The sequence below is a fragment of the Bacillus rossius genome, chromosome 2 (assembly GCF_032445375.1).
Source record: "Bacillus rossius redtenbacheri isolate Brsri chromosome 2, Brsri_v3, whole genome shotgun sequence".
NCBI classification, from domain to species: Eukaryota; Metazoa; Arthropoda; class Insecta; order Phasmatodea; family Bacillidae; genus Bacillus; species Bacillus rossius.
Window position 1 is genome coordinate 16,355,330 of NC_086331.1, and position 17,855 is coordinate 16,373,184.

The 17,855-nt window shown below is 35.2% G+C and overlaps 1 protein-coding gene across 1 annotated transcript in view; it reads right to left on the minus strand.

The window, feature by feature from the left end:
* Positions 1-17,855, minus strand: part of LOC134529139 (N-fatty-acyl-amino acid synthase/hydrolase PM20D1.1-like) — a 110,017-nt gene that overhangs the window by 74,276 nt on the left and 17,886 nt on the right. The gene's annotated exons all lie outside the window — the stretch shown is intronic.

Here is a 17,855-nt window from a genome sequence, read left to right on the forward strand (position 1 = left end):
CAAAACAAATAATATTCGAACATGCTTTTTAATGAGCAGATATAAATGCACAGGGATATTCGTTAAGTAAGCTCTGTTTGGTCATTAAAAAAAAATTAACTTGTGAGAAAAAGTTTTTATTGACAGTTTTAGTTTACTACATATCTACGTCACATTTTCACGTAATCACCATTCAGTTCCCAACACTTTTTGTAACGCTGCATTCTTTAACCCCTCTGCATAGAAGTTCACCGCCTGGAAATGGAACGGATGCCTTGGCCATAGGCATCACTGACTTTGAATACGCAATGCGTACAGGCACCTAGTAAGCATCTCTGGAAAACTTTTAAGCAATCTCCATACTTGAGTTTAAAATTGATGGCTACCATTTTTTGGGATGAAAAGAGCGTCATTTTGGCTGATTTAATGGAACAAGGGTCAACAATTACAGAAAAAATTACGATTGACAACTGATTTAATTTCCAGGCAGCAAAATTCTATACAGAGGGTTAAAGAAACTGGTGCAGCATTGAGAAATGTGTTTGGAACTGAATGACAATTATGTGAAAATGTGAAGTAAATATGTAGTAAACTAAAACTGTCAATAAAAACATTTTCTCACAAGTTTATTTTGTTTAATGACCAAACAGAGATTACTTTACGATTATATCTTATAGCTTTAGTATTTCATGGGCCACAACACCAGTACAGATATTAATCAAGAGTCCAAAAAAATACCAAATATAAGATAGAAGTTTTAACTGTAGAACAAAATAGGTGAAAACAAAATTAAAAGAAATGTAAAGAGAGAAAGCATTTCTGGTTTCGAACCTACCATGAGAAAATGTAAACTGTATCTATAAGTCTGTATTCATAAAAATAATAATAAATACCCTCAATTTTTTTCCAACTCTCCTCCAAATATCTGCTAACAAAATGGTTACTATTGATTAGCAAAAAATATGTATTTTTAATTATTATTGTTATATATTTATTTATAATTTATTTCACTTCAAAATTGTGAGGGAACCTCAGAAAAAACCAGGAAAGAGATGTACCATATTAACTTAAACTCCTAGGCTATCCTATAGATTGTGACTTGGGGAGCATATTTATAAAGACTAATAATGTCAATGTAATTAATCCTTATAAAAAACTCATGACAATATAATTAATCATTAAAAAAAAGGTTCACTAATTTTTTAATAAAATATTTTTCTTTGTTAAGTGTTTGAAAATCCACACCACATATGTTTCTACATTCAGCAGGGATGTAAGAATCACGAAGGGTGGAGCAGGGGTATGATTTAGCATTTGTTCCACCCCAACATTTAATCTTCACATCAATCTGTATTAAATAAATTTATGCTGCAGTGGGCTTGTCGATTCCATGAGCGCAAGAAAATTTAAAAATGGAGATAGGATATTTTTAACATGTTGACAAATGTCTTTCTTTTAAGGAAAAATAAACTGCCATTTCCTAAATTGTTGAAGAAACCTTGTTAAGAGCAAACTTACTCCCCATAACAATGTTCAAACCAAGTTAAGTTATAGGCGTTATAGCCCTTTTAGAGTGGTGGTTAATTAACTTAAGTATCCTATCGGCCACCTGGCTGTCAATAAATTTTGTCACTAATATAAAGATGTTAAAAATATTGAAATAAAGAAACATGATATATTAAAATATTAATTCAACATAAGAAAACTCTCATTAATAAGCACGTCTGCCAACAATAAAATAATTAGAAACTAAGAACCGAATGACTTAGTAAAAACAGTGTATCGAAACTTTTTACAGGGATTTTTGTTGCACTTTTACTAGTAACATTGTTTCCAGTCATGGTTAAATCTTGGCACCAACAATAAAAACAAAAAGTATTTTAGTTGTAACTGATTCAGCTGCTCTGTCTTAAGCAGTGACATTGCAGAAAAGTCTGTAACAATCAGGAAAATGAAAAAAAAAAAAAAATAAAAATACTGCTTGCTTAGATTTGGCTTTAACTTTAGCCAAAACCAGGATGAACTCATAGTTGGCAAAGCTCCAGCCCTATATGAAAGCATGTTTTAGCTTTAACCACACACTTTTTCTGAACTACAAGCAATGTCCCAGATGTTTACTCACATTCAACAATTATTGACCACCTACTAGGCTAGCAGAAGACAACGGAGGAATGGTAACTGTCTGGTGTCAGAGGTGCCACTGATGGAGACCACCAGAATGAGGTAACTGTCGGGGTCCCTCTTCCTGTGTTCGGGAAACACTGCATCATCTGTTTACATACTGTTTGGTATCAGTAGAACAGGCGGCACTCTACCAGCCAGTTCCAACGCCAACTGAAATGTTTCGTCGCCTGGTAACAGGTCGCGGCCCGGCAATTAAGAAACACTGTTTTAGTCAGTTGTAAGGCAGTACTCATACACTAATAATGCAGTCCTCTCGATTGAAAAATGTTAAATGTTCTGAAGTGCAGCATGGCAAAAAAAAAGTTTTATATATATATATAAAATATTTCTGAGTTAGAGCAATGTTTAATTGGGAGGATTATGTGAAAGTAAGCTTTTTTAAGTAAACCTTAATTATTTTTATGTCCTTGAAATTTTAGACTGCACTGATTTTACCTTAGAGGTTCGGTCTCAAACACAATGTTAAGTTATATAATTTTCTTGTCATTACAATTATTTGAGGACTTTACCTGTAGACTTATCAAAAAAAAGTGCCTTTGCATATTACGTATGTTAAACTTCAAATTTTCTCCACAGATATTAACTAAAGATTACCTAAAGTGGTAAAAGCCATGCAAGTGTTCATATACAGGATGTAAATGAAATGGCGGAAAATCTCGCAGATGCAGGTAGCCAGACCTACACCAAGAAGAATGGGTATAGGAACCACCCCTCTGTAGCCAATAGAATGGGCTTAAAACCACTGTGAATGTAGTGTTGAGGAAACGGTAAAGCGAAGATAAATCAACAACCACAACTAATGAAACGTTGACCTTCCGGATTCAATTAATATGCATGACAACACGTATGCAGGGAATAAAAGGTGACCACAATTCCATCGCATACGTAGGAAACATGGCGTCGCGTCTGTTACTATGCACGTATTACTGTACCTGTACGCCTGTTCTAAGCTATCGTAGTGAATCAATAACAGGAATGATATAAGGAACATAAAAGGTCCTCGTACTTGAACACGCTCAGACAAACCGTTTCTGAGATACAGGCACTCAAAGTCGGAGCATTATGACAATGCGGACAGGTAGGCAACACGCGCAGCCCGCACGTGGTGACATGCGTGTGGGGAAAACTAGCGACAGAGGCGACGCCATGTTTCCTATGTATGCGATGGAATTGTGGTCACCTTTAATTCCCTGCATACGTGTTGTCATGCATCTTAATTGAATCTGGAAGGTCAGCGTTTCATTAGTTGTGGTTGTTTATTTATCTTCGCTTTACCGTTTCCTCAACACTACATTCACAGTGGTTTTGCGTCCATACTATTGGCAACAGAGGGGTGGTTCCTATACCCATTCTTCTTGGTGTAGGTCTGGCTACCTGCATCCGCGAGATTTTCCGCCATTTCATTTACATCCTGTATATGATCACTTACATGACCATTAATGTTCAGTAAATATCAAGTGAGAAAATTTGTGACCTAACAATAAATACAAGAAGCTATTAGAATAAATTTATAGGAAAATACCTCAATTCACAGAACTGACAAGAAAATTAAATAACTAACTCAACATTTGGGACAGAGCCCCAATCACAATAATTAATTAAAGATACTTTTCAACGAATAAAAGAAGTGTTCAAAGAATTACACATCTATATATTTTTAATATTATTAACATATTTATTAACTAATAAAAACGTAAGTTGTAAAGAAATGATGTGTGGTGTTCTTAAGCCACATATTTTTTTTTAGCTTTCCCAACAGGTTGTTTAGAACTTTCTCAGATATTATTATTCATTTTACAATGCTAATGTTGCATGTTAAAATAAATTTTTCAACCATAATTTTAATAGATGCACAAAAATGTATGAAAATAGCAAAAATTATATAATTTATTTTGAAAGATTTTAAGCATAAATTCAAATAACTAATACCTCTACCTTTAATGTTCATTAGTGTAAAGTAGGGTATTATTTTCACAGAGCACCAAAATAATTACATACAATCTAATAGTATAAGCAAACACTTCAATGACATCTGTTGCAATAGGCCTAGAATTTGAATTCAAATTGTATTGTAACCAACCAAGTTAGGCAAATTTTTTTTATACAATTTCATAAACATGTAAAAAATTATTCCAATTTTAGAATCCTAAAATTGAGCGTGAATGATGTCAAGCTGCTGACCAAGAAACATTTGTCATCATCATGTAAAAGTTTGGGTGTGAAAATACTAGTCGGAACAAACATGTGGATCTCAAAGATCTTACGATGGACCATGTCGCGAGCGGATTGGCTCTCAGGAAAAGCGCCTCCGTCAGGATGCAGAGGCATCACAGTTTGCCGGGTTTTGCTTACTTCCGAAGATGGATGCGAGGGCTCCAACTCAGAGAAAGAGCTTTTTACTATTTAGTTTTTGTAGATGGTGTTTTGAGAGTATGCCTCCTCAGCTATGTAATTTGCTGCAATAAGTAGAGACCTGCCAAATTCGCGGTTTCGATGGCCTTCAGGATAGACTGCACATACCCCTGCACACTCGGGCAAATAACGCAAGTTCATTGGCTGCCGACTTGTAAGTCGTCTCAGCTGGTTTGTCTGTGATTCGATGCTTCTTTGGTTGAGGGTTTATTACTGGTTGAGATTCGTCCAGATGAACAGTAAGCCAATAGCAAAATTATCTAAGAGGTATATGTGTTTGAATTCTAGCCTATCACCAAATTAATCCGCGAATTTTGCAGGTCTCTAGCAATAAGAGATGATGTTTACCCAAGGAACACAGACACTTTGCAGGTTCACGAAAAGCAGTTGTAAATAGGCGAGGCTTAGTAGCTGCGAAACTCGGGATGGACATGCGTACATCCACAATGACCCAGTGAATCAGCAAGATTTGCACTGGGAAAAAGTGACTAACTGATCTTTAATTCTATTCATTTATCCTGTGAAATAAAATTTGCTAGACACGAGGATGAGTACTTAATCATTGCTCACTGACTGTCTGGAGCCAAGTTATCAATGCATCAATAAAGAAACAACCAACTGCTTTTGTGTGCAACTGTGAGCAATTTTAAGTACTGTTTTATTTTACATGTAATATAAAATTTGCTATATAATATTAACTACATTTTAACATAAACTATATGCATGTATTTTCATTAATAGTGGTCATTTATTCTACACTGCAAAAAGTTCCTATAATTACAAACACACCAGCATTTTTATAAACTTTTGACAGAAATTTAAAAAAGGTGGATGCATCTAATAAAAGTTAAAAGTTTTTCATATCTATACGATACTCAAAAAGAGGCAAATGTATTAACTTCCAGCCTATTTGATGATTAATGAAGAAATATTATTTGATAAATTTAGTGTCTCAAAACAAACCTGTTTCAAAATCACAATTTTATTTCATCTGTATAGGGGTCTCGAATCAGCAAGGAGAAAAAAGCTTTGTGGGAGACTCTTGGTGAAAACCAGCAGCACTTTAACAATGGTTGCAATAGACACGTAGAATTATGTGGTTTGTAAGCCGTGTCCAGTGCTTTGTAGATAATTAGCAATTTGAAGATAATGTCATAATTATCATCTCTTCTACTTGCAATCTTGGTGTGATGAATGTAATACTCAAAACATTGTTTTTTTTTTTTTTTAAATCTAAAAACTATACAAGTTTTACATTAATAATTTCAGTACTTTTAAAATGACATTGTATTTGACAATTCATATTCATTAGCTAGTCACTGTTTACTAATTCAGTAAATGTTGAAATTTTAAAATATGAACTTTTTTATAAAATATACATTAAAGCAAATGTAATTTTTTTTTTAGTAAATATGGAACAATATAATATGTTCTTGTACACTGTAACTACTTTAATTTATGCTAAAAGTTAAAAACTATAAATTTAAAAAGGTAAGAAAGAAGAATAAGGAGCGGGAACATTAAGAGGCCTATACAGACAGTCTTCAGGGCGTGATTGTAGGGCCTTTTGTTAAGAAGAATTTGCAGCTTCCCATTACAGATAACACTGTCATTTTTTTTGCGTGTATAGGGAAATGATGAATGGGTCGATCTATGATTTTTATAATGCTTTTAAAAATTCGTTACATAGGTAAAAATATTTCCGAATGTGTGGTTTTACGCAGCTGTTTTATGTATCGTGTGTAATGCATACAAAAAAAGTAGAAACACACAACGATAGAGTATTAATCGTTGATTAAAATGGTGTAAAAAAATACATAGGTCACCGCTGAAAAACTCCCAGAATTCTTCTACGACGAAATGCATTTCCGCACATTTATTCTGCCGGGAAGTGTCTCCCTCGCGCGGCGTATTCTTCAGCCGGCGACTGGAGCCGAGGAGTGGGGCTAGCGGCTGCTGTGAAGGCAGCGGAGGGGAAGTTCGTCTGACGGCTGCTCGGTCGCCTTATTAGCGCGTCAGGGTATCGGATATCGCGATAAGCACATGTATTCGCAGGAATAGTGTCTACCGCTGAGGCCGCCTGGTCGGGAAGGGTCATTCCATGCCAAATCAACCAGAAAATAATAATTTTTGGCATCACCATCTCAGAATTAAAAAAAACTCGGCAAATTAGCAGTAGGTGTGCAGAAAAGTGCATTAGCAAAGTTACAGCCCCCTGTGAGTAATACTTTTTATACAGCAGGGTTGCCAACTTGTGGAAAAAGTGGAATTTTTGCTGTGCGAGGTCCAATAAAAATATTTGTAACTTCCTTTGTAGTTGAGTGAGAACCTTGATGTAGGGCTCAATAGAAAGCTAGAAAAGTGTACTTTGAGATAAAAATAAGTTTTACGAATTTTAAAGGAAATTTGTTTCAAGGTCATGTTCATGTAACCTGTGACCTTGAAAATTTTGAAAGTATATTTTTGAAAAATGTGAAAACATTATATGTTATGAAGTGCGTTATTGGTCTAAGGGACATAAGTTTCATTTTGGGATGGATCTGGGATCAAACACTAGAACATTGTGAATTAGGCCATGTTCACTAAAACTACTCTAGTAAGGCATTAACACAATTCCACTTTTTCCACAAATTGGCAACCATGCTGTATAAAAAGTATTATTCACAGGGGGCTGTAACTTTGAAAATTCACTTTCCTGCACCTGTACTGTTAAAGCCCTAAGTTTCATTGAATTCGGTGATGGTGATGTCAGCAGGTGTGTGAAATGGCATGGAATGACCCGGAAGTAATAAATTCTAGGATTCAGGCAGTTATTCCCAGAGAAAACCTCAACCATTCTACGCCCACCATATCGCACGGCGAGAAGACTCAGTAAGGCATACTCGGAGCCAAGTGGAGGTTACCTGTAGGCGGAAAACGTTGAGCGACTGTTATTTTTACCCCTTGTTAGATCGATATTTGGCTTTGTAACAGCATCGAGAAGTACTATTATATGCACGATTTCTTTTTCAAGAATGGGTGAGAAAAGAAACTGGAGAAAATAAAGAAGAATCATCTTTATATTTATGCAACAAGAAAGAAAAATGAAGCTACTCATCTCAAAGCATACTGGAGTCAAAGGTCAGTTTGTTTTGTAATATGTCATACAAAATACAGATGGCGTTCATTAGCCTGCGTAGTCGAAACTTAGTCTACCTTGTGATCTCTCACCTCCAACACCTTCCCCACCATAATGTTGAGTTATCTTAGATGAACAGTCACATATTGAAAAGTTTATTTAAAATATATAGGTTAAATATGTATGTTTATGATATGTAATGCATCCATAAGTTATTAGTTTGGACAGGCTGAGCTCCCTGTTGGGAAGGGGGAGGGGGGGAAACAAACTCTGGCTCCTCACAGTCGAAGCATATAATATGTGTTTGTATTAACGTTGTAGTATTAACCTTTAAAATGTGTAATGTGTACATTTTTTTTTATTTGGCACTGAATTATCAATTTATTGACAGGAAAAAAAAACTATACCTAAACAAAACCATGTCAATGAAGAATTGGAAAACCAGAGCCTATCAAGAATTCACTGCAGCCATCAAGGACTGATTGAAAACGAAATAACTTCCGGAGTGCATGAAGTAGTGTACTATGAAGAAAGCTATCCGGCAAAGTGAGTAACTGTTTACATTTTATTTAAAACAAATCTAAGTTATTATTTTAGAGAAAGTAAGATTGGCAACACAAACAGGTCTATTAATTTAACAAATATGTTTGGCCAAAATATAAATAAGATTTTTGGTCTGTTCAGTGTAAGGTCATTTATTGCACAAAAATAAAGAAGTCGGTATTAAAAAGGATAAATTTTATGCATTGCAGGAAAAAATTTAAACTTGATAGCTGCATTTATCAAGTTCCGGAAGGTAGAGACTCACGATGTCACCTTGGCAGCCAGGGAGTAAAAACGGCACAAGAAATTTCTTCAAGAGAAAATGACACATCAGATGAAGAGAATAACTACTCTGTAACCAATGTACTGCACAATGAAGATGGGCAGTGTATGTAAGTCCCTTAGCCCACTTTAAAAATAAGTTAATTACAAAGTGTTTTTAATACATGCTATTTTTCTTTCTTCAACTATTTCCTAAAAAAATTGTTTACTTTTTTTCCTTCGTATCATTTGCACACGGTCGGGTAGTTATACTATTACACGAAACTAGACATTCTTTCGAAACTATATTTCTATCTAAATAAATCAATATAAATAGTTAAATGTTATTGCTACTGTAATGTTGCTCTTTCAGCTCTACAGCCATGTCTTACACAGAAATGCAACCGCCTCTGAAACTATTTGAGATGGAAGCAGGATGTTCTTTCTGGTCAACCACCGAAGGAGCCATTGACATTCCATACGAGCTGGTGGACAGGAATGAGCCAACTGTAGACAGTAGATGTATCAACAATTCAGAGACAAGCAATCAGGTTAGCTGAATGACAATTATATTGCTTTTAATTATATTGACCTGTTAAAAAATAAAAGTTAAGTTATAATTTAACTTGACGAATATACTTCAATTGAAAAATTACACAACTACTCAAACTACATAAATGTTTTTTATCAGAAATTTCACTAAAAACAGGGCTAAAAAATGAATACAGTAAAAAATCTTATCCCCATTTAGTGACAATAGACAGTATCTTTTTTTGACCTTACTTAATAGTGATACACCATCCCCAGTTAAAACATAAACAGCATTCATAACACTGACTTAAGCACTAAAAATGTTTATATTGTAGCAAGACTTTTCAAAGTATGCATCATACATTGGACAAAAAACTATTAAAAATACTACAGATACTATAAGTACTTTTACTGCTATCAATATTCCTGTTTTATTCGTAACTTGGGAAAAAATAATATATACATCTTTTATGCACATAAAAATATAACATGATTTTAGGTACATTAATAGATATAAGTTATTCAAAAATAATATATTTATGAATGATTTCAGCCGAACAGTTTATTCATTACTCCAAGAAAATATCAACATTTGGATGAATATATTGAACATGTAAAGGAAGACAACGATTTGATACTCCAAAAGCAGCAAACATCCACTATGGTCCTCAATGTCAACAGCCTGACATGGATCCAGAAACATTTGAGGAACAGATTCAAGCTTTCCTCAGTAGGTTACAACTAACACAAGAGGACCGTCAACAGTTAGAGAGAGACACAATTCTCCAGGCAGGAAGCGAAAAATGGCTTGAAACACGTAGAAAAATTCTAACAGCTTCGAATTTCGGGAAAGTCTGTCGTAGACGTGCATCAACAAGCTGCGTGAACTTAGTTCGCAGAATTGTTTATACCTCCGATAATTTGGAACGTGCCTGCAATTGATCATGGTAAAAGGCAGTGGCGTAGCGTGGGTGGGGCGGAGGGGGCGGCCCGCCCCGGGCGGCAGCCCGCGGGGGCGGGTCGCCGGTGAAGCGGGTTGAGATCTGATCTATGATTCATTCATTACATGTGTCAGACACACTATAATGTTCCATTTTTATCTATAATTTTGTGCACCAACTATTTTTTAATATTTATTTAAAAGAAAAACTGCGAAATCACTAAATTTAATTAAGCACCTATAGAATGGGGGCGGCAAAATGGGTCTCCCGCCCCAGGCGCCGAGATGGCACGCTGCGCCACTGGTAAAAGGTTTGAGGTGATGGCTATAGAACTAGAAAAACAAGAAGGAATATAAGGTTGGAAAAAGTGGACTCTTCATTGACAAGGAATTGCCTTTCTTGGGTGCCACTCCGGAAGGTGTTATTGGAGAAAAGAGTCTTGCAGAAGTTAAGTGTCCATCATCTGCAATTGAAAAAGATGTTACTGCAGCAGTTAAACAAGGGAACATCCGATATATGAGTTTCGAAGGAGATGAACTGAAACTGAAAAAACACATTCATATTTTTATCAAGTTCAGGGACAGCTGCACATTTCATAGAGGAAATTTTGCATTTTTAGTGTTTGGACATCAGTGGAAAAAGAGATGGCAATATTTCGAATTGAAAGGGATGACAATTTTTGGAAACAAGAGATGGAACCACATCTTACAAAATTCTATTATAACTGCATTTTGCCAGAACTGGTGGACCCTAGGCATACGAGGAGCATGGAAATTCGAGACCCTCCATACATTATTGACGCTATTGAAAAAAGAGCAAGAAAAAAATTTGCTGCTGTCAAGACTTGTTCAGCTGCTCATTAATTACCTCTGTAGCGTATCTTCTTAAAAAATGTGGGAATATAATATGTATTTTTTCTTAAAGTATTTATTGCGATAAAACATTATTATATAAGAAAATTTAAACTCAGTGCGCTGTTAAATTATGCTTGTAAAAGCAGACCATCTAAATTTACTCAACTGTATCCATAAACTCATATGTTTTTTGTCTTTGTGGTGTGTAAATGTGTTCAAATTCAATTATATTTGATTAAAGAAGATGTATTTGTACAACTTCATACATTAACTTTTTTTCTTCAGAGAAGCCAAAAATAATTTGTACAGATAAATCAATGATTGTTGTTTTCTGAACAGTTATTGGGTGGAGATGCATACAAATATTTTAAACAGCAAATTGTAAACAATCTAAACATGAACAAAATACAAGGTAGAAAAATAACATGATTCTGTGCAGTATTGAAAATGCATTTTGGCACAATTATCCTTACCACACTTCTTTTTAAAATCACTAATAATTGATATTGACAATGTTGCAAATATTCTATTTCTAAAGGAATAAAGAGTTAAAAATACATGATATGACATGCTAAGTTATCGCGTCATTATTACAAAAAAAAAACTATTCACAAACAACTGGTTTGTGTACGTTTGGAATAAAAACTGTGAACACTAGTCACTCACCGTAAAAGCCACACATCTTCCTGTATACTCACTTCATGTTATAGAATGGGGAAAGTCCGGGTGAACAAAATTACGATTTTTGCCTCATAACGTCACCACGTTTCGGATGACTTAAGACGACTAGTTCCGTAATTTTGCAAACTTCAAATACAATTTGCAGCAACAAATAGTACCTGTGACTATGTTATATGACTTCGTTGAGCTAAGAGATGCGTTTCAACCTGTTGTTGAAACTTAACATATTTTTATGTACGAATGTTTGTTAACTGATTGTTGCATCAGTGCACGCTTCAATTCGTTTGTAGTCGTATGATAAATTGTAGTTTAGTACGTACATTTAAATCTAATACGTATTTTATGATGAACGAAATTGTAAATATTATATCTGTATGTATATATATATATATATACCGGAAGGGTGAAAATTCATGTAAACTGTTGAGTTATTTCTGAAACCCAGTAATAATACAACTACGTTCGTACGTAGTACAAAATTGAAAATTTGGAAAATATTATTCTTTATTTGATTGTAATCATATTACTTCTTTGCTGGTGGACACGTAATAGCACACAACTTGAAGGATAACCAGACCCAAGTGTATAACTGAATTATTAATTATTATATAACTCAAGTCACAACTTAATTATTTAAGTAAATCATTGCTTGCCAATAATTGGCACAAATCAATTTTAATTTCTTAGTCAGCAAGTTTTAAAACTACAAACGAAAAATTTCCCAGCAAGGAAGTGTGCATGTGTCCGCGTATGCGTACCTGTGTTGTTTATGCTTAGGTATGCGCACTTGCTATGCTATGTATGCATTATTTTTGACTAGGTAACATGTAGGCCTACATATTTCCGACTATGATATTAAAATATGTAATATTTTTTGGTTAAATATAACGGAAAATGCATTTGATTCGTTATATGGATATGAGTTTCGTAGTTTTTACAGCTCCATAGAACTTGCAATGAAAGTTCGGCGCAGCTCCGAAAGCTTGGAAAATGAGAGATCTCTGAGAAGAAATACTCCAGCCAATAGTCTTGTCTAGTGTAAATAACCTGGCCAGGGGAGAGAATTGGGAGGTTGGTGGGCAATGCGCTCAACACAACGCCAAGTGCGGCCTTTATCCACTGACGTATAGTAAATAACTGTGTCTCGAAGGTAACGCGACACCGCGACAACACGAGACTCGAGGACAGAGCGATAGCGGGTACGGAACACCGCGATCTGTCCTAAAAGACACTGTAAGCTGGAATGCCTGCGGGGTGGAAAGTATTTCCCCCACTCCGCCTCCCAGTCGAAGTGACGCGCCGCCAAGATAACCAATCCACGTCTCCTCCTTCCAGCTTTGTCCCGCCCACCTTGCACGATGTCGTAAGCGCAGAACCCGCTGGCGGAGTTGCGCCCTGTCTGTATAGGCCTCTTAAGAGCCCTGAGATCACATACAAAAAAGCGTAGTTCTTTACAGTTGGTACCAACCCCTACCACCTAAACTAAAACTGCCCCTGACTTTCAGAGCAACGGAAAACAACTACATAAACTAAAAACCCACATAGTTTTTTACCCAGTAAAATCAAAGAGTGAGCATTTTTAACGTGATAAAAGATACAACTTAATAACTTTGTTTTCGAATCAAATTCAAGTCAAAGTTTGTTCCATTACCCTGTCAAAGATATATAAAAAGAAATGCAAAATAATAAAATTAGGATTACAGCTGAAACTACAAGCACCTTGGGCAAAACAGAGAACGAGAATGAAAGGTTAATCTACAAACAAGTCATAAATCGAAGTTCCAAATGTAATAAAAAAATTTATCAAACAAAGTTTGCAGTGAAACTACATGATGTTACAGAATTGAAAGACTACATACAGGTATAAATGCTTTATGGGTCTTTGAGAAGTTTTATCTGCAAAAGAAAAGTATACTTATGTTGTCGACCAGGGCTACGCCCTCCCCAAGCCTGATGTGCCTCACGCCACTGCCGACCACCTCTCCTCCCACCGACACCCTCTGTTTCAAACCTCCCGCCAACAAGTATGTGTGTGTGCGTGTGTTCGGTCGCCCTGCGCGAACCCTTTCAGCGCCCACCCTAACTGGAGCAGTGGAGACTTCGTCTTTTTAGATAACTGTAATATGTAATCCTCAAATCTAAATTAACTTGTAATTTTTAAAGGGTTTAAATGGACGGTCTCCGGGTGAAAGGTAACAAGTCAAGAATTCACTTTTTGCAGGAGAAACATAAAACTCTTAGATAAAAATTGAATTTAAATACTTAAATTTTTCTTGCATCATTCTTTTATTTACCAACATATTTGCCAATGATTAAAAATGCATTACATATTCTAAGTATACTTAAGAGTTTATTGCTGGAATAAACTAAAAATCACCAAAATGTGACTTGTTACCTTTCACCCGGAGACCGTCCAAATAGTTACGTTTGTCTGTCATATCAATTTATCAACGGTAAATGCAGCACCTTCCTGCGGCCATGACACCCAGAGCCCGGGGAGTCTCTTCCGTTTGCCGTGCGGGGTGGGACGCAGGGGCGCCTCCAGACCCCACGAGCAGTAACACAGCGTGCCCGGTGACTGCTAGCGGGGGGAAGTCGAGCCTAGCTCCACATGGGTCACGTCACGGCCCTGGGACAGAGTCGGTAGCCGGGTCCACGTGCCCATCCACATGGTGGCGATCCACAACACTCATATAATAATGTTGCTTGATTATTCGGCAAAGGCACGTTTTTAAGTTGTTACCACTGGGTGGGTAACGGCGTCTCCCGTTTACCTTTTTTTTTGTTAACGGAATGTATTTGCTATGATTAGTGAATCTAGATTTGTTTATTTAAAAAAGGGTTTTTAGTAAAGAATAGTTTTTGTTAGTCTCGACCCCCATAGCCTCCCATGCCACCTTATAACTTAATTTTGTTTGTTGCTGGATCCTACACCCACACAACAGGAAAGGGCGAAGTTTTGGGTTGTGTTTATATTTCTTTTGGCTTTCCTGTAATAGTGGAGTGTGGAAGGTTTTTTGTAGATCCCCGGTAGTTTTGCATGAGGTCAAGCTGTAGGCCGGGGCTACAAAATCCTGACTGAATTCTATAAAATATACTTGCTGTAAGGGTAATTTGGAAGAATTAAATTTTTGCAGTTAGCTGCGATAACATCGCATGAATATGGATAGAAAACTGCTTAAAATCACTATAATGATAACCCTTATCACTTAAATTACTCAAAAAATGCAAACAAGAGGAAATGTCATGTTCTCCAGAAAACAGAGAGGTAATAATTTGTAATAACAACACAAAAAAATACATTATTTTCCCTTTAAATCCCATAAATTAACTTTTAATTTTTAAATTAACAAAATAAATATATAATTAATATTAAACTTATAATTAGGGACAAGATTATGTGGTGAATTGAAATAAAGTCGAAATAACACCAAAAACCTGTCAATACATCATATAACATCAAAATGCAAGTTAATGCACTATAAAGCACCGAAATGCCCCAAAAAATCCTGAAATTATTCAGCATATTTAAACAAAACTCAACCGAGATAACAAAAATGTAATTTTTTAATATAGTAAATACAATGAACATAAATTATTTAGCATGGAATTAGTACTAAACAGATTGGAAAGTTTTTTTTATATTAAAACTGTTATTAGTAACTAATTTTTACATTATGACACTGGAACATTTTACTAATGCACATATAATTGCTGATTTATTTTTATTGTTTCCAATAGTTATACATGCTTATTTCAAATTATTATATTGTAAAAGTGCATCATTTATCAGTCAAATTACACTGTTTTGGTGAATTGAATATCATTGAAAAATTGTTATATTTGTTGAAAATTGTTCTATCTTTATGAGAAAAACAGAGTTCATAAAAAAAAAAACCATTACCACTCAAATCTCTTGATTTAAAAATGAAATTGGCTTAAAAATAAAACCACAAAATCTTGTCTCTACTTATAATAAATAATAGCTACTTTTATTTTGACGACAACCAGGCAGCTCATGAGCCCAATTGGTTGTATCACCATGTGTGTGTGTGCACGTGTGCATATATGTGTGTGCATATATGTGTGTGCATACATGCGTATACATATGCATATGTGCGTGCACACACCTGTGCTGTATGTGTGCCGGGGAAGGGAAGGGGGTCAGTTTTTCTGTGCAGTACTGAAGGGTTTTGCTATGTACTTTTACTACATACTTTCTTTAACTAAATAAAGTTTAAATCACTCAGGATAGCTAACCCAGGATATTTCAGTGCATGGCAAGTGTTTTATTTTCTATTCCAGCACTCCTTTATAATTATGTGTACTTGCTTGTAATAGTAAAGAGCTCTCTGTAGTTACAATTTGATGAACCTCCACAGCACGGCACCTGGTGCTAACCTCCACCCAGTCTTCGTTTACCAGCAGCAGAGGTCAAACACATCTGTGCATCCCTGGGAACTCATCTCTTGAGCTCACTGATCTGGTAATTCTGTTTGACGTAGCAGTTTTCCCGTGTTGTTCAACAAGCAATTACAAGATTTGAGGTCCGAGTGGTCACCATAAAATTTTGTGGCACAAAAATTAAGATAATAGTGATATTCATGTGCGAATAACGGCGCTTTAAGAATGTGTACCGGGAATTTCAGACCTAAAAATTATTCTTAATACACCCATTTCTAGACCTTTTTACACTCCAAAAAATACATTTTAAAAATGGAACCCAGAAACAGAACTAACATTCTGTCCTCAAAACAATAGTAAATGATTATTGCATAGACAGACACCCCTCTGGTGAATTGAGAAGTTTTAGAATTGCGTGGGTTCTTCTGAAACTCTACACACCATGTGTGTCGGTTCTGAGAAATGAGTGCAGCCTGGCATTGCTTGGTAGCGCGCAAGATTCTACTTCTCGCCTAATAAACATGTTTTCAAGAAAATTGAGAGATTTCAAGGAATGGAAAAAATATATATATACATTAAAGTGATTTTTATCCTATAGTCATATTGTATATTTTTCAATAAACAAAATTTATCAAAAACAATTATTGCATAAATGTTATAATTCTTTCAAAAGTAAAAAGATTTATTCATATGAACTATGTAAACTACTATATAAATTTGAGGAAACACATCTCAAAAATTATGCAAGATTTTTTTTCTCTTCATATTAAGTTGTTAGTTAATTAGATATGAAATTCGTACCAAATATCCTCCACATCATACTCTGCATGGTAAAAATTTACAGCCTACTAGCCCGTATGGGAAACAAAATATGATCGCTGTTTAAATCGTTTAGCAACAATGCAATGCCAACCAGCTTCCCATTCACATTATTCAATAAAAAGCATAGTTACAAAGGTGGAAATAATCATGGACAGAATACAAACACAGAATTACATTGATCAGATTCATCTAAAATATGGATGTAAATATATCCCAGCCAGGGGCATACACAAGGGGAAGGATATCATGATAGATTCCTACCCATGATTATGTGGAAGAGGTACCTACTTTTCATATGTTAGTTGCACTTCAAATAATTAATTCTTGTCAATCATGTTTCCTAAAATAGTATTTTTTAGGTTTAAAATAATATTTAAGTGCTATAAAATCTTTATCAGATAATGCCAAAAGACCTGCAAAATAAAATCCTGGCTTTGCCAAATTCTAGCTAATGTGAACATCTTTGAATTCTTGGTAGATGTTTTCTTCAAGATGAGAAAAATTAAAAGTATAAAACTAATTTTGCTAGGATGTTGTCAGTTGTAACACTTCAGGACAGGCATTTTTGGTTCATTTTGAGCAGTTGTTGAGAGGAGAGTGTACGAAGTTGATTAGAAAATTTTCCAATTAGCTGGAATACACTACATGCAAGAACATTAACGAAACTGGTAGAGAATTTTAGACACACATTAAACAGCATACAACAGCATTTTAAAAAGGGTGGGGGAAATTAAGGTTTGCTGAACCTGTTTTCGAGTGTCTAGAAATGAGTCTGTTTATATGCCTAGTAAGAATTCCTGAAATTTAACTACCAGTCTGCAGTAGTTTCCTGTATTCTAGTCATTTTTCTCTGAAAGTTTTATGCATATCTGTCTGTTTTTATTTTTTTAGCAACTAATCATTCTAACATTTTTTGCATCCTAAAAAATACCATTTTTAAAATTTTTCTTAATGAGCAGTTATCCTCCAGATTATATTACTATTACTGAATATGTTTTCATGCTTAAAAATTTCTTCACCAATGATAACCAATTTGATTTCTAGGAGAGACTAAACACTTTATAAACAACTTTTGACTTTCTCAAACATTATCCTGCACAAAGGAAGTGGTCAAAATATTTGGCG